A 17,995-nucleotide genomic window follows, 5' to 3' on the forward strand; every position below is an offset into this window, starting at 1 on the left:
TCTTAACTTAATACTTTCAGTGTTCTTTACATTTTCTTCTGACTTTCTTTCATTTCAGTTACTTTGGATTTTTAAAAATGAGCCTTTCTATATCTGCCTTTAATTTATATAATTTCTCCTGAAATATTATCAGGTGCACAGGCAAGGAGCCAGATATGAAATTTCTGCAAAGCTCTGCATATCTTTAAAAAGAGAAAGTTAGAATTTCAAATACTAAGAATGTGCAGGTCTGTCGCAAAGGAAACTTGAATTTTAAACAGCAAACAGTTGAGAAAAATTTATTCAAATACTATTTTAAGCCATCTTTAAAAAATGTCCATTTTTTCTATATGAGAGGAATTGAGTAAGGTGGGAAGAATTTGTTGAATCATAAACTGACATCAAATAGCATAAATTTAATAACTGTGACTAATGATATAGTTCTCTAAATAATTATATTGAATAATTATATGAAAGGTAACATTTTTAAACTAAATTCGACCCAGACTTCTCATTATATCAATTAAAATATATACCAACTTTAACCTACATATACTCTTTTTATAACCTTTTTAATTCTCTTCTTCCTCCATGCTTTCACTTCCCCTTTATCTTTTTATCTATCATAGCAGTAGTTATCATAGTCGGAATTAGAATGACAGGCAGGGTAGAGAACAACCTAAATATCATGATGTATGAAGAATGGCACTGTTTCCCCCAATAATACTCTTCTTACTTTTTGAATGATTCTTAAACTCCCATGAATAAAAAACTTCATTATTTTGGCTGGACATGATCGAACTGTCAAAATACAATAGCAATAACTTCAGTCTGTTGTGAGTCAGTGACACTTTAGTGTGAGTTTTTTCCAGATCCATTTATACAAATAAGTTTTGATTGAGGAAAAAAAAAGTAATCAAAAAGGATAAAAATGTGGATCTAATATCTGAGGGGAAAAGAAAATATTCTTTAGGGATGGGGATAGGGAAGTAAGAAATAGAATAAAGAACATGATATACCAAAGACAAAATTTTTCCTCCTTTATACTTTTTTCACAGTGTCATACACAGCATGAGGGTTCATTCAAGTTTATAAATAAAAATAATGTTATGAATTGTGCCTTGTAGCAATCTGTCTTATTCTTCCAGAGCAGGAGCAAAAGTATCATGGGACATTTCATTGTGGTTCTGGAATCCTCTGATGAGTAGCAACTTTGAATTTCCAGATAGTAAGAGTCAAAGGAAAGTCGGGGATTGGAAACTATATCAAAAATATTTTATCAACAGGACACAAAGGCTGAAGGGGCCAGAATGGGTATATTTACAAAAGGGTAAAACATGTATGAAATATAAACCTGATTTTATTTGATAATGAGCACATATAACATATATGTGCAATATAAAGGAAAGCTTACTTCATCAGGATTCAGAGGAACTATATACAAATCCTATTTGACTATCTACTATCAATGTGACTTTCAACAAATTGTTTCACATTTTTGTGTCTACTTTTCTTCATCTGTAAAATAATGAGGTCAGCTTAGATGATCTTTCTTTAGATCTAAGTGACAGAGTGTTTGGAACAGTGGACATCAGAAGGACTTGAGTTTAAATGAGGTTTTAGATTCTGACTATGTAATCTTGGGAAAGTATTTTTATGTTAGTTTGATCATCACTAAAAATGAGATTATAGTAGCACCTAAATTCCAGAGTTGATGTAAGGACAAAATTAAATAATATATGTAATTTTCTTTGCAAATTTTAAATATATAAACACGAGTTATATAAATACTAGCTATTCATCATGAACTGTACTTTTAAATGGGATCTTTAACCACTATATGAGGGCAATTTTAAAATTATTTTCTGAATAGTTTCCACTGACCTAATTATCATTTTGCTTCTAGGATCAATTAATATAATGCCCTCATACTTGATTATACAGAGCTTTTCTCATTCTGAATCTGTCTCTGTCTCTTTCTCCTTTTCCTCTTCTTCTTTCTCCTCTTCTTCTTTCTCCTCTTCCTCTTTCTCCTCCTCCTCCTCCTCCTCACCTTTATTCTTCTCTTCCTCCTCTTCCTCCTCCTCCTCTTTGATTCTTCTTTTTTCTTTACCTATTTAAAAATATCTCTTTTTTACATCATATTCATTTCAATGTGTCTTTCCCTATTAACAATAAAAACACATTACACATTTTAAATGATCTTTAAAATATACTTATTACACTTTTCATCTCAATTAAAAAAACCCAACTTCTAAATATTATTTTTCTTTTGAAAAAGAGTACCTAATGAATGATTAACATCAGATTAACATTCCCACAAAGTGAACACATGTTGAAAATAGCCTCTGAAGATATTGGGACATTGACTTTATCTTGAGAATTACTAGGAGATGACTAGTTTAGAATGGATAATATTGCTAAAAATAAAGTAAAAATGGGATTTTGTGAAACAGGATAGTATCTGTTTTTGACTTCTTTTCCATCCTCTCCCTTTTCAGTTCACTAATAAGAAAGGGTCAAAGTGAAAACAAAACAGCTTGGCCCTGCCATGAGCTCATTTAGTTGGGTAGGGATAAGAAGACACATGGGAAACATTACTGAATAGCAGCTGCTACTTCCTTTGATCAGTCCCAAGAGAATTATTTACTTAGTTCCAATGGAAATATTCTATTTGTTGAATTAAAACATCAAGATCAGTTCTATATATTTAGTGACTGAGGATTTAGAATATTCCATTTTATAGCATTAATAACACATCTAAGCATTCTCTATAAAATGTTCATCTTTATCTATAACTGCATTTGTTTCCAGTGGAATCATGCTTCATATTTTTTCTCAGGATATGTGCTGTGGGGCTATCATCATGTGGAAGAAGGCATCTTCTACTACAAGGGGGGTCCCAAAAGTCTTAATTCCATTTTAAGCTAATAATAGTTATATAACAAGCTTTGTTATACCTCTATAATAAGTTCCCTCATCTATTTTTAGTAATCAAACCCTTATGGGTGTAGTACATGATGGACCTGTCTTATATTGGATCTCATGTTAAAAAGGGATATTATGATAATGTTTTAGAGCTTATCTCTGTGTGTATGTGTGTATATATATGTGTGTGTGTGTGTGTGTGTGTGTGTGTCTCTTTAGCTTTGCTGCTTATTTTGTCAGCAAAGAGTTTGAAGCATACTAGAATCTGTGAGCTCCCTAATTCTGGCTCTGATGTGAGATGAAAAGGCAAGGCATACCTCCTAATGTTGCATAAGTGGCAACTCCTCAGCTCTTTACAATCAAATTTAAGAGGAATCTTGAGAAGTAGGTTTAGTTGCTGAGATGACTTTGTCCATCCCTGGGCGACAACCAATGACCTAAGACAATATTTCCTGATGTATCTTGGGAGATATATGTTCAAATGTAAGTAGTAGTACAGAGAAAGAAAAGAAAAAGGAGAAAGAAAAGGAAAAAAAAGAACCATGAGTCAGCCATAAGCAAAACACAATGTCTATTAGTGAGATTGATGGTCAGGGCATTGTGAAGACTCTAATGATAAGTTAGTGTAAAGACCAGGATGGGGCTCAAGCATTGACTAACAGGGAGGATGGGGAAAGAAACTTTTATACTCTATTTTATATAGTTCAGGAAGAAATGGAGTTTCTCTGGAGGGCACTGATAATAATTCAGGTATCTGCAGGTGAGATATAGTTGCTTTCCTTAGATTCCTTTAGACTTCTTTTGGCAACTTGTTATTTTCACATCAAAAATGTATGACTATACATGAACAATGAACAATATAATGAGATGTATGCACATACACTTTCACACTTTACATTTATATACTCTATATTCGTGTATACATAATACATGTTTATGTACATAGATAGATACCCATGAATGTCAATGAATGTATTCATATGAATTTGTGTACAATAGATACCAAAATATACACACATACATATAGAAACATCTATAAATTTCTATCTAACTTTCTACATCACACACATCCATGCTTCCCTATCTATTAACTAGCAGTGTTTCCCATGTTATGTGTACATGAAATTGCTTATTCAAAGGTCATTATGGAGGAACCAATAACCAAGATGTCACAATATATTGAGCAGATAATTAAGAAACATTTCTCTAAATATGGGATTTTCTTCTTTTCTTTAATCTCCACCTATTTTCTTTCCATGTCTACCATAGGATCATAGGTTTAAGGCAGAAAAGATCTTGAGAGTTCATTTCGTCTAACCTCCTTCAGCTTGTTCTGTTTGGTCTGTAGACAAGAGGGGATGAAGAGAAGGGAAGTAACCTGGGAACATTTATTGAGGCAGGAAAAAGAATGTTTCAAGTAGGAATTTAGAATCTCTTTACTCTAAATGAGAGTAAGGAAGAGAAGGCTAAGGGTCTCTTGCCTTTCTTCAGGAGCCACTATTTTTAGAGGTGACTTTTTTTAAGCACAGTTTCTTTGCCTTGTAGGCCTCTAAAGGCCCAACTTATCTCTGATACACTTGACCCAGTTTGCCTTCTTGCTTCTGTGTTGTCTCCCACCATTCAAAAAACACCTTACTTTTTTACTTAGATCGTCATATTTTATTTGATTCTTATTGTACTAACTCAGTTTTAGACGATCCTGTGTTTGCTTAGCTATCCTAGAAACATTCAGTTTATATATATAGAATCACAGGATTTCTAGACAAAGGGAATATTATAAGCTATCCAATCCAATTCTCTCATTTTATAGAAGAAAAGGAGAGAAATTAAATGGCTTTCTAAATTATACTCCTGGCAAAATCAGAAACTGTACTCTTGACCTATTACTGGTTCAGTATAGAACTCTTATGACATCAGTCAACTTTGTATCCATCGATTTCTATCTACATTGCCTAATATTTAGAAGTCCTTGGTTAGCCTACTAATCTAATCACTGAATGTTAAGTGACTTATCAAAGGAGTGTTTTTACTAAATTGACTTTACTATATAACTAGTTTCTGATTATCAGTATTACAGCCTCTTAAACTATAATGTAACTCATTTCCTATGTCTTCTGCTTGGATAAGAATTTTGACTTGAAGATCTTGCAGCTGGTAGAACAAGTATTTAAACTATTCCCACTCATATAATGTGACTATATTCCACAGATTCACACATGCATTGTGAGATGACGGAATTAAAAGTCTCATCCATGATACCATGTAACATAGAGATATTTCATGTTTATAACATTTCAGTGCTGGAGTTTTGTTGTTGCAGCTAAAGTCAGGAATGACACAATTTGATGACAGAAGGAAAAATCTAATGTCATCCAAAACCACCACCCATAACTCTCAAAAACAGCTGAGTTGAAAGGTTAAACATACTGATGTAAGTATTCAACCTAGAAAAGCAAACTCAAATTTTGAGTGTAAATTTTCTGAGGAATGGAAGGGGATGGGAAAGTTTACTAAGGTTCAACTATGTGTTAGTAACTACTAAGCACTTTATAACTTTATATTATTTGATCCTCTCAACTACCCTGTGAGATAGGGAATATTTCCATTTTACTGAGTCAGATAGAGATTACATGCCCAAGGTCACAAACCTAGAAAGATCTTGAGGCAGGTTTTGAATTTATGCTTTCCTGACCTGAAGTTTAGGAGGAAAGCTTCATTTTTGTAGTTGGATTCCCTGAGCTTGACACAATATTGCAGAGAGTAGGTGTTTGTATTTTTCATTTGATTGAAGAAGTGATTTAAGTATCATCTTAATCCCCAAAGGTGTGGGGGGAGGAGAAAAGATTAAATGGAAAGAAAATGTTTAAGGGAAAACAGGCAAGACTGAATTTTATTTTTAAAAGTAGGGATGTTAAATGTTAGTTCTGCCAAACAAAGGAGACCACCACTCTCCTTTTGTGAAGATTTATAAAGGCAGATGTTAAAGACTGTTTTACTTAGGAGATAATTTTAATCCCTATTTATTAGAGGTTTTTAAGGATTGACTAATAAAGCCATTATAAGGGATCTCTGCTACATTTTACATTCTGTATGATCACAAAAGTAGTGATGTTTAAAATAAATTTTAGCCTTCCTATAAATCATCATGAAGAAATCAAGCTGTCTCAGAATGCAAAGCTAGGGAGAACTGACAGCAGTCCTGACTGCCTGGAAATCTTCACAGTTAGGTGGCCCAGAAGTGTTGAATTTTCTTTCTCTACACATCCATATCTCTGAGATTTGAGATGGAAAGTTGGACCCAAAAGAAATGGAAACCAACAGTCTCTCACTTAATTCACAAGCTTCATCTTTTTGATAGAGCAGAAATCTAACAGAGGACTGAAGGTATGACTCAGAAATTCTCTGCATGTAATAGGTAACTCAGAAGATACAAATGGTTATTATAAGATCTGAGTCCATTAAAAATAGCTAGAACTTTACAAGAACTAAAAACAACTTCCTATTTTCCCCCTTATCATTGTGTACCTTGGGATTGCACTTGTTTAAGAAAGAATCAAGAATAAGAATGTCATTGATGTATAAGGATTTTTCTGTTCTGCATTAGCTAGATCAATGGTTTTTAATCTGGGGTCTGTGAATTTCTGTTTTTAAATATTTTGGTAATCAAATTTCAATATAATTGATTTCTTTTTTTTAATCTTATGTATTTCATTTTAAGCACTGAAATATCACTGAGAAATGTTGTGTAGGATTCAGCAGACTGCCCAAAGGTTCCATGACATGAAAACATTTAAGGGCCTCTGGACTCAAGGAAGGTAATAGTCAACAACTATTTTCTGAGTGGGTCAATAAAATAAGGACAATGCCATTCTCAACCATAGTCAGAACAGATAGAGAGCTATATTTTGTGATTTCATGGGTCAGGAGGATCTTCAAGCAAAAGAAACAACTCCCTATCTGTATGTCCATACTTTTAATTATTTCAATGCAGCTGAGCCCAACTTGAAGGTCTGCTTCTTTGGGCTACCCTGAGGCAGAGAGAGTTATAACGACAATGCCAGCAGGGGCTGAGTCCAAAAATTGCTGCCTCCCTTTCCTCCCTCCCCCCAGCAAATGAAAGGATGACAGCAGCAAATAAATCTCTTCTCTCTCTCTCTCTCTCTCTCTCTCTCTCTCTCTCTCTCATCCTCGCTTATTTTTTTTTTGCCTTTAATCCTTTTGCCTTCCAGTGAATCCTTCCCAATCTATTTCCCATCCCCCTTCCCACAACTCTCTGCAGTTTTTCCCTGCTATTTGCAGCTAAATAACTGTCTTGGGGCTCATTTGAATTGTCTCTACCAGTCCCATTGCAAAGCAAGAATAGGGGGCTACATATCTCCATACTCCACTGGCTCCCTCTTTTACTTACTTGTCCTTCTTCCTTGTTCTCTTTCTCAGACTACTAAATCAATCTACCAAGGTAAAAACTTTTCAAACTTCTTTGATTTAAGCGGGTTTCTATTACAAGATATGGGAAAGCTTGTATTTTTTTTAAATGACACTGTGAGAATTATGACTCTATTTAATAGGGAAAAGAGTATCCCATCTGGTGACAGAAAATAAGGCTTCATAGAAAAGCTGCAATTCTTAGTTATTTCTCCCAAGTAAAGTAAATTTCCCCAAATACATGAGAAAATAATTTTCATCATTCACCCATGCAAAACCCCATGTTCTAAATTTTTCTCCTCCTCTTCCTCCCTCTCCTCTTTCCAATAAAACAAACAATCCACATAGGCCAAACGTGCAATTCTTCTAAACATATTTCCATATTCATTGTTGCACAAGAAAAATCAGATCAAAAAAGGAAAAATAAGAAAGAAACAATTCTCCAGAAAACAAAACAATGACAAAAAAAAAAAACTACAAAAAAGGTGAAAATGATCTACTATGGAAATTTACTATGGAAACATCTCTTTCTGGATGTGGTTAGTACTCTCTATTACAGTCAATTGGAATTGTCTTGACTCATCTCATTACTTTATATTGACCATCACATACACTTGTTACTATTTACAATGTTCTCTTGGCACTGCTCACTTCATTTATCATCAGTTCTTTTTTTTTTTTTGGTCTCATATTATCTCTCTCTTTTTAAAATAATAGTTTTTTTTTTATTTACAAGTTATATGTATGGCTAATTTTACAGCATTGACAATTGGCAAACTTTTTTTTTCCAATTTTTCCCCTCCTTCCCCCCACCCCCTCCCCTAGATGGCAGGGTACCAGTAGATGTTAAATATATTAAAGTATAAATTAGATACACCAAAAGTATACATGACCAAGCCATTATTTTGCTGTACAAAAAGAATCGGACTCTGAAATATTGTACAATTAGCCTGTGAAGGAAATCCAAAATGCAGGCAGGCAAAAATATAGAGATTGGGAATTCAATGTAATGGTTCTTAGTCATCTCCCAGACTTCTTTCACTGGGTGTAGCTGGTTCAGTTCATTACTGCTCCATTGGAACTGATTTGGTTCATCCCATTGCTGAAGATGGCCAGGTCCACCATAATTGGTCATCATATAGTAATGTTGTTGAAGTATATAATGATCTCCTGGTCCTGCTCGTTTCACTACAACTGATGGGCATCCACTCAATTTTCAATTCCTTGCTGCCACAAAAAGAGCTATTATAAACACTTTTGCACATCTGGGTCCTTTCCCCTCTTTTAAGATCTTTTTGGGATACAGACCCAGTAGAGATACTGCTAGGTCAAAGGATATGCACAGTTCCATAGCCCTTTGGGAGCATTTCCAAATTGTTCTCCAGAATGGTTGCATCATTTCACAATTCCACCAACAATATATTAGTGTCCCAGTTTTCCTACATTTCCTCCAACATTTAGCATTATCTTTTCCTGTCATCTTAACCAGTCTGAAAAATGTGAAGTGGTACTTCAGAGTCCAACTCTATAGAACTTACTAACACAGCCACCTCAAACTCAACCTGTCTAAAACATAGCATCATACCACTTGAAAAATTCTCTTCCTCCTTGTGGCTTCACTACTTCTATCCAAAACATCACTGTTCACATTTCCATGTTCATATCTTTTTGATTCTTTTTCTTCTATTATCTATTCAATCTTGTTGCAAGATTTATTCTTTCAATTTCTGTAACATTTCTTAAAAACATCCTGTCTTCTCTGTTGACATAATTATCAGTTACCAACAATTTTGACCGTTGTTGTAAAGCACTGACGTCAAGCTCAAATAAAAATGGGGCTGATTTACAGTGCTAGTCCTTTTTCGGTAATCTTGGTGTTGTATTTTAGGACTAGCACTGTAAATCAACAACAAAGTGTGTAAGTAGAAGCATACCAACTATCTTCACCAGAAATAATAAATGGGATTTTAGGCTTCAGACTTGTTGGGTCTTTCCCTTGACCTTGCTGTCTTTTCTCTTCTTGATGAGGATAATAGTAGGCTTTCAGTTCCACTGTGAGTTGAAAAGGGAACTCAATTGACTCTGTATAGTAATTCTATTCTCTAGTGGTTCTTCAGTTTTTCTAATAAGGAGAACAAACTTTTTTTTTTTATCTTGTTGCTGGGAGTTAGTAAGTTCATATGGATTTATTATCAAGGCAAACAATATTATGTATCAGATTATTTTTAATTCATAATTATTCTTTTTATATTACATGTATGGTTTTATATCTGTTACATAGTTGAGGGTCATGAAGTCTGGGAGTGAACAATTGTGTCTGGAATGTTCAAGCTCAGTATTATATTGAAGAAAGAGATTTGCACCTAGATATGAGAGGATGAAGAGAGGCTAGAATGAGTGCAATACTTATACCACCCCTAACCCCACCTTGTCTTCCCATATATTAGTTATTTTAAAAGAACTGGACAAGTAGAAGAAAATGCATCCCAATGAAAGCTGAAAGGCAAATCAAAGACAAACTAAACATGATAGGAGAAAGAGAGGGAGGGTATAAAGAAAAAGACAAATTCAATAAGGATAACAATTCTCAGAGTGCAGGAGAGAGCAAGAGGACAATGTGCATCAAGTTGAAGTTTTGACTGACCCTTAACCTTACATGGGTCTTTATACTTTTGTCTCTTTGTCATTTTACTCTCAATATATGAATACTTTTACCATGGACTTATATATACTTGTGGCACATTGTATCTCAGGTTTTAGGGAGCATTTCATGTGCTTAATATTATATTAGTAATACTCTTTTCTAAAACCAAAGTGTCTGATTGAGAATCAGTAAGGAGTATACTGAATTGGGGTCTATGAATAATAGCAATAAACTCTTCACCTTCTTATGGTTACAACTAGAGCCTGACAGGCAAAATAACAGTGTAATAGATTGTATGAATATTCCTATATACATGCCTGTGTACAAAACACATCCATGTGTATATTGACATAATATACAAGTTCATGTATGTGCATGTGCAATATACATATAAGTTTGTATACTATACTCATATATACATATAGAAATGCCATACCATTGTACATACACATATACATAAACACATTTGCTTGAATGGCTTTTTTAATATTATACCAATAGGTAAGAAAAAAATGTATACACTCATGTGTAATATTATATACATTGATATGATATTATTTGATTAATATACTAAGTATAATGCAAATAAATAAATGTATATCATTTAGATATGTATATATCAACATATAATATAGGAATTTAACATATGCACAAGTATAATATAATTGATTTGTAATTGTATGTATCTCTAGGTATACATATATACACGCATATACTTAATACATATATACATGAGCTTAGTAAAACAAATTATGAATTTGAGGAATTCAGAGAAAGATTGTGATATTGTGTGTAGACCTAAGAAACAGCACTAAGATATAATATAACTTCAATAATATAAACAATTGTACCACAAAAAAAATGTTTGAGGGAAAGACATTTTCCACTTGCTGAAAAAATTGAGGATCATGGATTTGGAGTACAGTATACACTTTCATATGGAATGATAGTGATAGTTCTTTAATATATGAGAAGATTACAGAATTTACAAGGTGATTAAGCTAAGAAGAAGTGACTATGTTATCAAAAAAAGACAATAAAAATTTAGATTTGAAAGCAAGTAAAAATAAAAGCATTATCTTACATTGTGCATATTACTTTATAATTTCATTGAAAATTAAGTACCAAAATGTTTATCTATGTATTTATTATATCTATCTAGGAAGCCTAGTATAACAAGTAAAGCACTTAGTGATCAATCAGTGTTGCCCCAAATAGAAGTAGAATGAGATTAAAATTTGTCAAATGAATTTGAATTTCTTCAATTGCTGTGTAAATGTGATCAGATTGGGGAAATAATCGAGCAGACGCTAATTCATCTGCTGACTAAATCATGCTATGAAATTGCTTTGGTCTTTAAATTGCTTAGTAAACTAATCTAGTTGCTTTATGTCTTTCTTTTCTTCTTTCCATTTCTAGTCATTTCTTTAAAATCTTATAGATATACTTTTAGAAACAGAATTTACTTTTAAGATATGATTTTGTATATTATCACAATAACAAAATATGTTTTTTGATGACTGAGAATTCTTAAAATATTTTGAGATTTTTAAAAATTATTTTATTGTTCATGCTGGTAGATATTCTTTTTTTTATTAGATTATCAATTTGTTCTCTGAGTTCTTTTTTGTTTGTTTAAGCAAAGATAAATTAGACACATGCAAAATTTCATCAAATTCTGATTTCTACTTGAGACAGTGTGTTGCATATTACTTTCTCAGCTCACAGCAATATTTTGGTTTAAGAAATATACATAGAGCCCTGTTTGAATACTATATATCAAGAGAACAGGTAAGTGTCCTCATTATTCATAAGTCAGACAGCACCCCAAGTGTACCTTGTCTTAAATTGCTTTTGAACCGTCTATAATCTCTAGAAATGTCTTCTTCCAAAATACATTTTGCAGGGAAACTCAATTTGAATTCTGCTTTTACTGTAGCTACATACAAAAGTCTACAGATAGTCTTGAAGGTCACTTTGACATTGTTCCCATAAGTATAACTTTGCTATATTTATAGAGCAAAAACACAGGAATGTTCTGCATGTCACAGGATAAGATTATAAGATGTCTTCTTCATGGACCCTTTCTTAGTAATAATGCAGTAAACCTCTCCCTTTCTTTAAAAATAGAAGCTTGTTCTCACTAAAACAAAACACTGAAGAGCGTTTTTTTTTTTTTCAAAAACACAAGCAGAATGCCATGAAATGAGTCATCAGCTGTGTTCAGTTACAGTGGATTTATCTGTGCCTCTGTGTAAAAGCCACTCAAAGAGTCAGCAAAAGAACAGCCAATCTGCTGAGAGCTAATCATGCTGGGTTATTCTTGGAGGAACATGGTGTTTGTACGTAATACTGACAGATACCAATTATTGCCTCCAATTGGCAAAATGAATGGATCTGAACAGTTATCTTAAAGGTGTTCTCAGCAAAGACTATATTTAAACTGCTGACACCCATAATTGTCTAGTGCTAACCCAATCCTGGGTTACATCTTAAGTATTTTGCAATATGTAGCTAGACTTGCTAAACTTAAACATCCTTTGTCCCTAGAAGAAATATGATAAAAAAGACTTTATGTTAGAATGCTGATTTACTTTTTACTTTCAGTTATTCTGCTCAATATTATAATTGGGATATTTGGCCTTCTCCCTCCCCCCCCCAAAGTAACTATATTTTGCTAAAAACCCATACTAGATGATCAATTTCTTTCCTGGTTGGGAAGGAACTTAGCCTTCGAATGACTTAAAACTCTTTGTGTTTTTGTTTTGTTTTGGTTTGGTTTGGTTTTGGTTTTGGTTTTTTAAGTAGAAAGTTGTTAAGTGGTGAGATCTAGCTCCTGAGTTCTTTTGAGAATCTTAATTCGTAAAAATTTTCAACTTAATGAAAATATTTATCAAACACTGATAATGTACACTGGAAAATTATATGGAATAGTAGATTCAGTGCCAGATCAGAAACAGCTAAGTACAAATCCAATCTTATACACTAACTAGCTGTGTGACTCTGGATAAGTCATTTTATCCTCTTTGTCTTATTTTCCTCATCTGTAACATGAGCTAGAGGAGGAAATAGCAAGTCATGATCATACCTTTGACATGAAAACCACCAATGGAATCACAAAAAGTACAACGTGACAAAAAAAAAAGTTGGATACAATTGAAATGACTGAACAAAATGACTGAACAACAACAACAAGAGCAAGCACAATGTATATTAAGCTGTTAGTTTCTAGGTTAGATACAAAATTTGATTCATTTCAATTTCATTTATTTCATTAAACATTGTCCATCTACTATATAAAATGTACTATACTAGATTCTAGGTGTTAAAAAACAAACAAAAGCAACAATAAGGAAACAATCCCTGCCTTGGAGGAACTGTCATTTTTCTGAGAGGTAAGACACAGATATATATGTATGAGGTGCATATCGACACAAATGCAAAAGCATTATAGAATAAATACACAGTATGGTAAAAAGAATGAGACCACTAAAAATGAAGAGTACCAGGAAAGACCTCATGCAAGAGGTTTCACCTAATGTGAGTCTTGCATGTAAATAAAGATTCCAAAATGCAGAGAATAGCAAGGAGAGCATTTTAAGAAGGAGGTATTGTATCACCAATACAAAGGCACAGAAAGAGGTATAGGATAAAATTTCACATACAGTGATGAGTGAGTTAAAGATTTAGATCTGGAAGAGACAACAGAGGCTATCTCAATTCCCAATTTTACAGAGAAGGAATTTGAAACTCAGAAGGGGGATGGAGCAAATGGCTTATGACAGGCTATCACACAAATAATATATATCTGATCTAAGAAACACTTTTGACTCTAAGCAAATAGACTGGTTAAGGAGGCATAGAGAGGTAGGGAACAATCTGAAATTAATTTGAAAGAAGTATATATATATATATATATGTATATATATATACATATACATATATATGCATATAAATGTGCACACACCCATATATGCCCACATTTAAATTTCTAAAATAAAATTAAGCCCTTACACTTGTCAGTTTCTTTTAATTGATAATATTGAACATATTCTGAAATAAAAAGAAAAATAGAAAAACTTTAAACTTTACTACATTTGTGAGATCTTACATATATTATTTGTGATAATGACTAACATTTTATTTTGATTTACTATACTTTTTTATTGTTATAATGGGAGGCATCTTTGGTAAAGTAGGAAGTCAACAACATCAATAGAAGAAAGAAAATAATATCAATAAGACTAATTGTAATTTTTAGAAGAAAACAACAAAAAGAAATAGTTGGGTTGAAAAATATATAATGATAAGGTTTGTCTTCAGAACTTATCCTTTTCATATTTTTGACTACTGGCATTTATAATAAAATTATCCTACAAAAAAGGATCTCACAATTTCTGTGTTAAACTTTTACAAATGAAAAAATCATAGATAGGCTGAGATTTATATATTGAAAACCACTTTGTTCTGATGCTAGCTCTTTTTATTGTTGTATATTTTATCTAAAGTGACAAGAATACAAGTCATTCCCCAATTGATAAATGGTCAAAGAATATGGACAATTTTCAGATGATGAAATTAAAACCATCTATAATTATATGGAAAAATGCTATAAATCACAATTGATTAAAGAAATGCAAATTAAAACAACTCTAAGGTACTACCTCACATTTCTACGGCTAAAATGGCAGGAAAATATAATGATAAATGTTGGAGGGGATGAGGGAAAACTAGGACACTAATACATTGTTAATGGAGTTGTAAAATGATCCAACCATTCTGCAGAGCAATATGAAATTATGCCCAAAGGGCTATCAAACTGTTTGCTCTTTGACAGCAGTGCCACGATTAGTTCTGTATTCCTAGAAAATGGAAAAGGAGGGAAAAGGACTCACATGTGCAAAAATATCTTCAGAAGCTCTTTTTGTAGTAACAAGAAATTGGAAAATGAGTAGATGCCCATCAATAGGGATGGTTGAATAATCTATGGTATGTGAAAGTAATGGAATATTATTGTTCTCCAAAACATGATGAACAAGCTTATTTCAAAAAGGCCTGGACAGACTTACATGAGCTGATGCTAAGTGAAACAAGCAGAAGTAGGAATACACTGCACACAATAACAATAAGAATGTGCTGTGATCAGTTATGAAAGATTTGGTTCTTCTCAATGGTTCAGTGATCCAAAGCAATTCCAATAGACTTTGGACAGAAATTACCATCTGCATTCAGAAAGAAAACAAAGGAGACTGAATGTAAATCAGTACATGTTGTGTTCTCTTCTTTTTTACTTTTTTTTTTTTTCTCTCCCATGGTTGTCCCTTTTGTTCTGATTTTTCTTTCCCAACATCATTCATGAAACAATTATTAAAAATAAAGTAATTAATTAAGAAAGAAAAATAAATAAAGTGCCAAGAAAATTTGGCAAGAAAATGTCAATTTGATAATTAGTCTACAAGTGATGGGTTTTCCTTTATACTAAGTACATTGAATGTGTTTCTTTGCTCTTTCTTCTTTTTTAAATTATTTTGATTCAAATTTGCTCATGCATGTGAAACAAAGGGGGGGTATCTTGGAATTTTACCATTATTATATGAGGCATTTCCTCTTCATCTCAATGCATGTTCAGTATAACTTTCTAAGCAAATGATGCTTAATTAGAAATGGTGAAGCCAACATGACCAATCTTTATTGTGTTATTAATTTAAGAAACAGATTTGTTTCTTTTCTAAATGGTGCCTTAGTTATCTAAAATATGTAAACCTTATGCTAAAATTTGCCTGGTTTTAATATTAAAATGTTTCTAGCAAACATCTGTACACTGGGAAAATAATTCAAGTAATAGTTACTGGTAATTGTTTTCATGGTGTCCCTACAACAGTAGCGATTATATTACAGCATCTGTTAAAAGTGAGAACACCTTTATTGTACATTGACTTCTGCAACAGGTTTCTCCAAAATAAAAAGAATTTAGTCAGGTATTCAGCAAAAATTTATTAAACACTTAATATGTGATCAAGTTATTATGTGTGTTTTACATCATTAAATATATCATGAAGAAGTGAACTAAATGCTAAAAAATTTTTTGATGATCTTAAAATTTGTACAGTTATAGTCTCACAAATATGTTTAATATTATATATATATATATATATGATACAGGACTAAAAATACTGCATACACTACTCCAGAGTATTAAAATAAATGCTTATTTTTCAGGGAAACAAGGAAGGAAACAATGAAAGAAAGAAGGAAAAAAGAAAGAAAAAATAAAGGAAAAAAGGAAGGAAGAGGAGTAATGAAATAAGGAAAAAAATACAAAGTGAGAAAGAAACAAAGAAAGAAGAAATATTCAATTCAATTCTCATTCTTGCAAATAGCTTAGGTCATGGTTGAAGACAGGACCTAGGGTCTGTTTTGTTTCTTTCCCAAGTATCATCTACATGCTATCATTACCCTCAAGAGTATATAAATTAAATTCAATAAACATTGTATTTTTGTATTTGTGTCCCCAGAACTTAGAATATTTCTTGGTACATAGTAGAGCTTAAAAATGCATATTCATTTATTGCAAAATTGAATCATGAAATCCACTTTCCACATATTTTCTCAAATTAAGTTGAAGAAAATTAACAAGTGCCATCATGCCAAATGCAAAGTTATGTTTACTTATTTTAATCTAAAATTCATTATTTCCTTGAATTATAATCCTCTCTAACATTCAGTTGTCTATATGTTGTCTTACAAAGGAAATTATCATTTATAGTTAAATGGTTGTTTATGTTCAGAGCTAATGACTTTTATCTGTATTAAATACTCTTTCTATTTCCTCTTCCCTTCAATCAGCCCTTACTTCTCTGGGACTCCTTTTCTTCATTTATTAAATGAGTAGGAATAGATTAGATGAGAATTAAAGCTCCTTCTAATGCTATATTGCTTAACCTCATTATCCTATTATTCAAGTTAATGGTATGATTCATAACTATTTTTAGTTTTTTTTTACAAAAATTATTAAATCTCAGAATATAATCTATAAATCATTTGTCTCCCCTCATGTTAGAACACTAGGGTTGTGTTGCACTATTTTTTTTTTTTTTTGGTTTTCCTAATATCAGAAACTTGAGAATGAGAAAACTCACTGATGTTACTTGGTACATTCTTTGTAACATTAGAGAGTTATGAGTAACTTGGCCAGAGTTATATAGCCAATATGTGTCAGAAATTGAATTGAAGTCTTCTTTTCTATACCAGGATGCTATTAAAAGTAGCAATTCCAACAGACTAAATCAATAAGATAAACAATCTACTTTCTCAGTCTCCTCCAAAATAAAGAAAAGATAGAAAAAAAATGCAATTGATATAATCTTTTTCTATCTATCAACAACAACAAAACAACACTTCTTCCAATCTGGATTCATTGAAAATAAATAAGCTGACTTTTTTTTAATACCATGAAGAAATTTTTGACATTTAAAAGTTTGGACTTATAGATGAAAGCATATTCACTTTCCAGATGTAAGATGCAGTTCAAAAAGAAAAATAAAATTTTACTGTAGTCATACCTACAGTTATTGGACCACTGGATTGTCTATTCCATTATAAGAAAATCTTTGTTTACAGCCAGCATTTCAGCAGGGGTTTACATAGAGAAAGACAAGTTTTGAATATTTTTATGGAGAACTCTTTTAATGTATATTAAAAATAAATTATGGGAAAGACGGAATTGCTTTAGTACATGAAACAAGATGTCCTTATAAAAAATCCTTTATCCATATAACAGAAAATTCTGATCTCAGTGGTGTGAAAATTCCTAGAACTTCATTGAAAGGCATAATGAGCAGCAAATTTTCTCTTTTTGTCAAATGATCAGAGGCAGATTGGTAGAAATGCACTTCTGATCTCAATAGAGCTAACCCATTGATTCATGAATAGCCCAGATTTCATAGAAATACTCCATATCTTTTAATAGTCTTCTAAGAAAACTGGCTTCCTAATGAATCTAGATTAACCTCATTGAAT

The sequence above is a fragment of the Sarcophilus harrisii genome, chromosome 4 (genome assembly GCF_902635505.1).
Source record: "Sarcophilus harrisii chromosome 4, mSarHar1.11, whole genome shotgun sequence".
Lineage (NCBI taxonomy): Eukaryota > Metazoa > Chordata > Mammalia > Dasyuromorphia > Dasyuridae > Sarcophilus > Sarcophilus harrisii.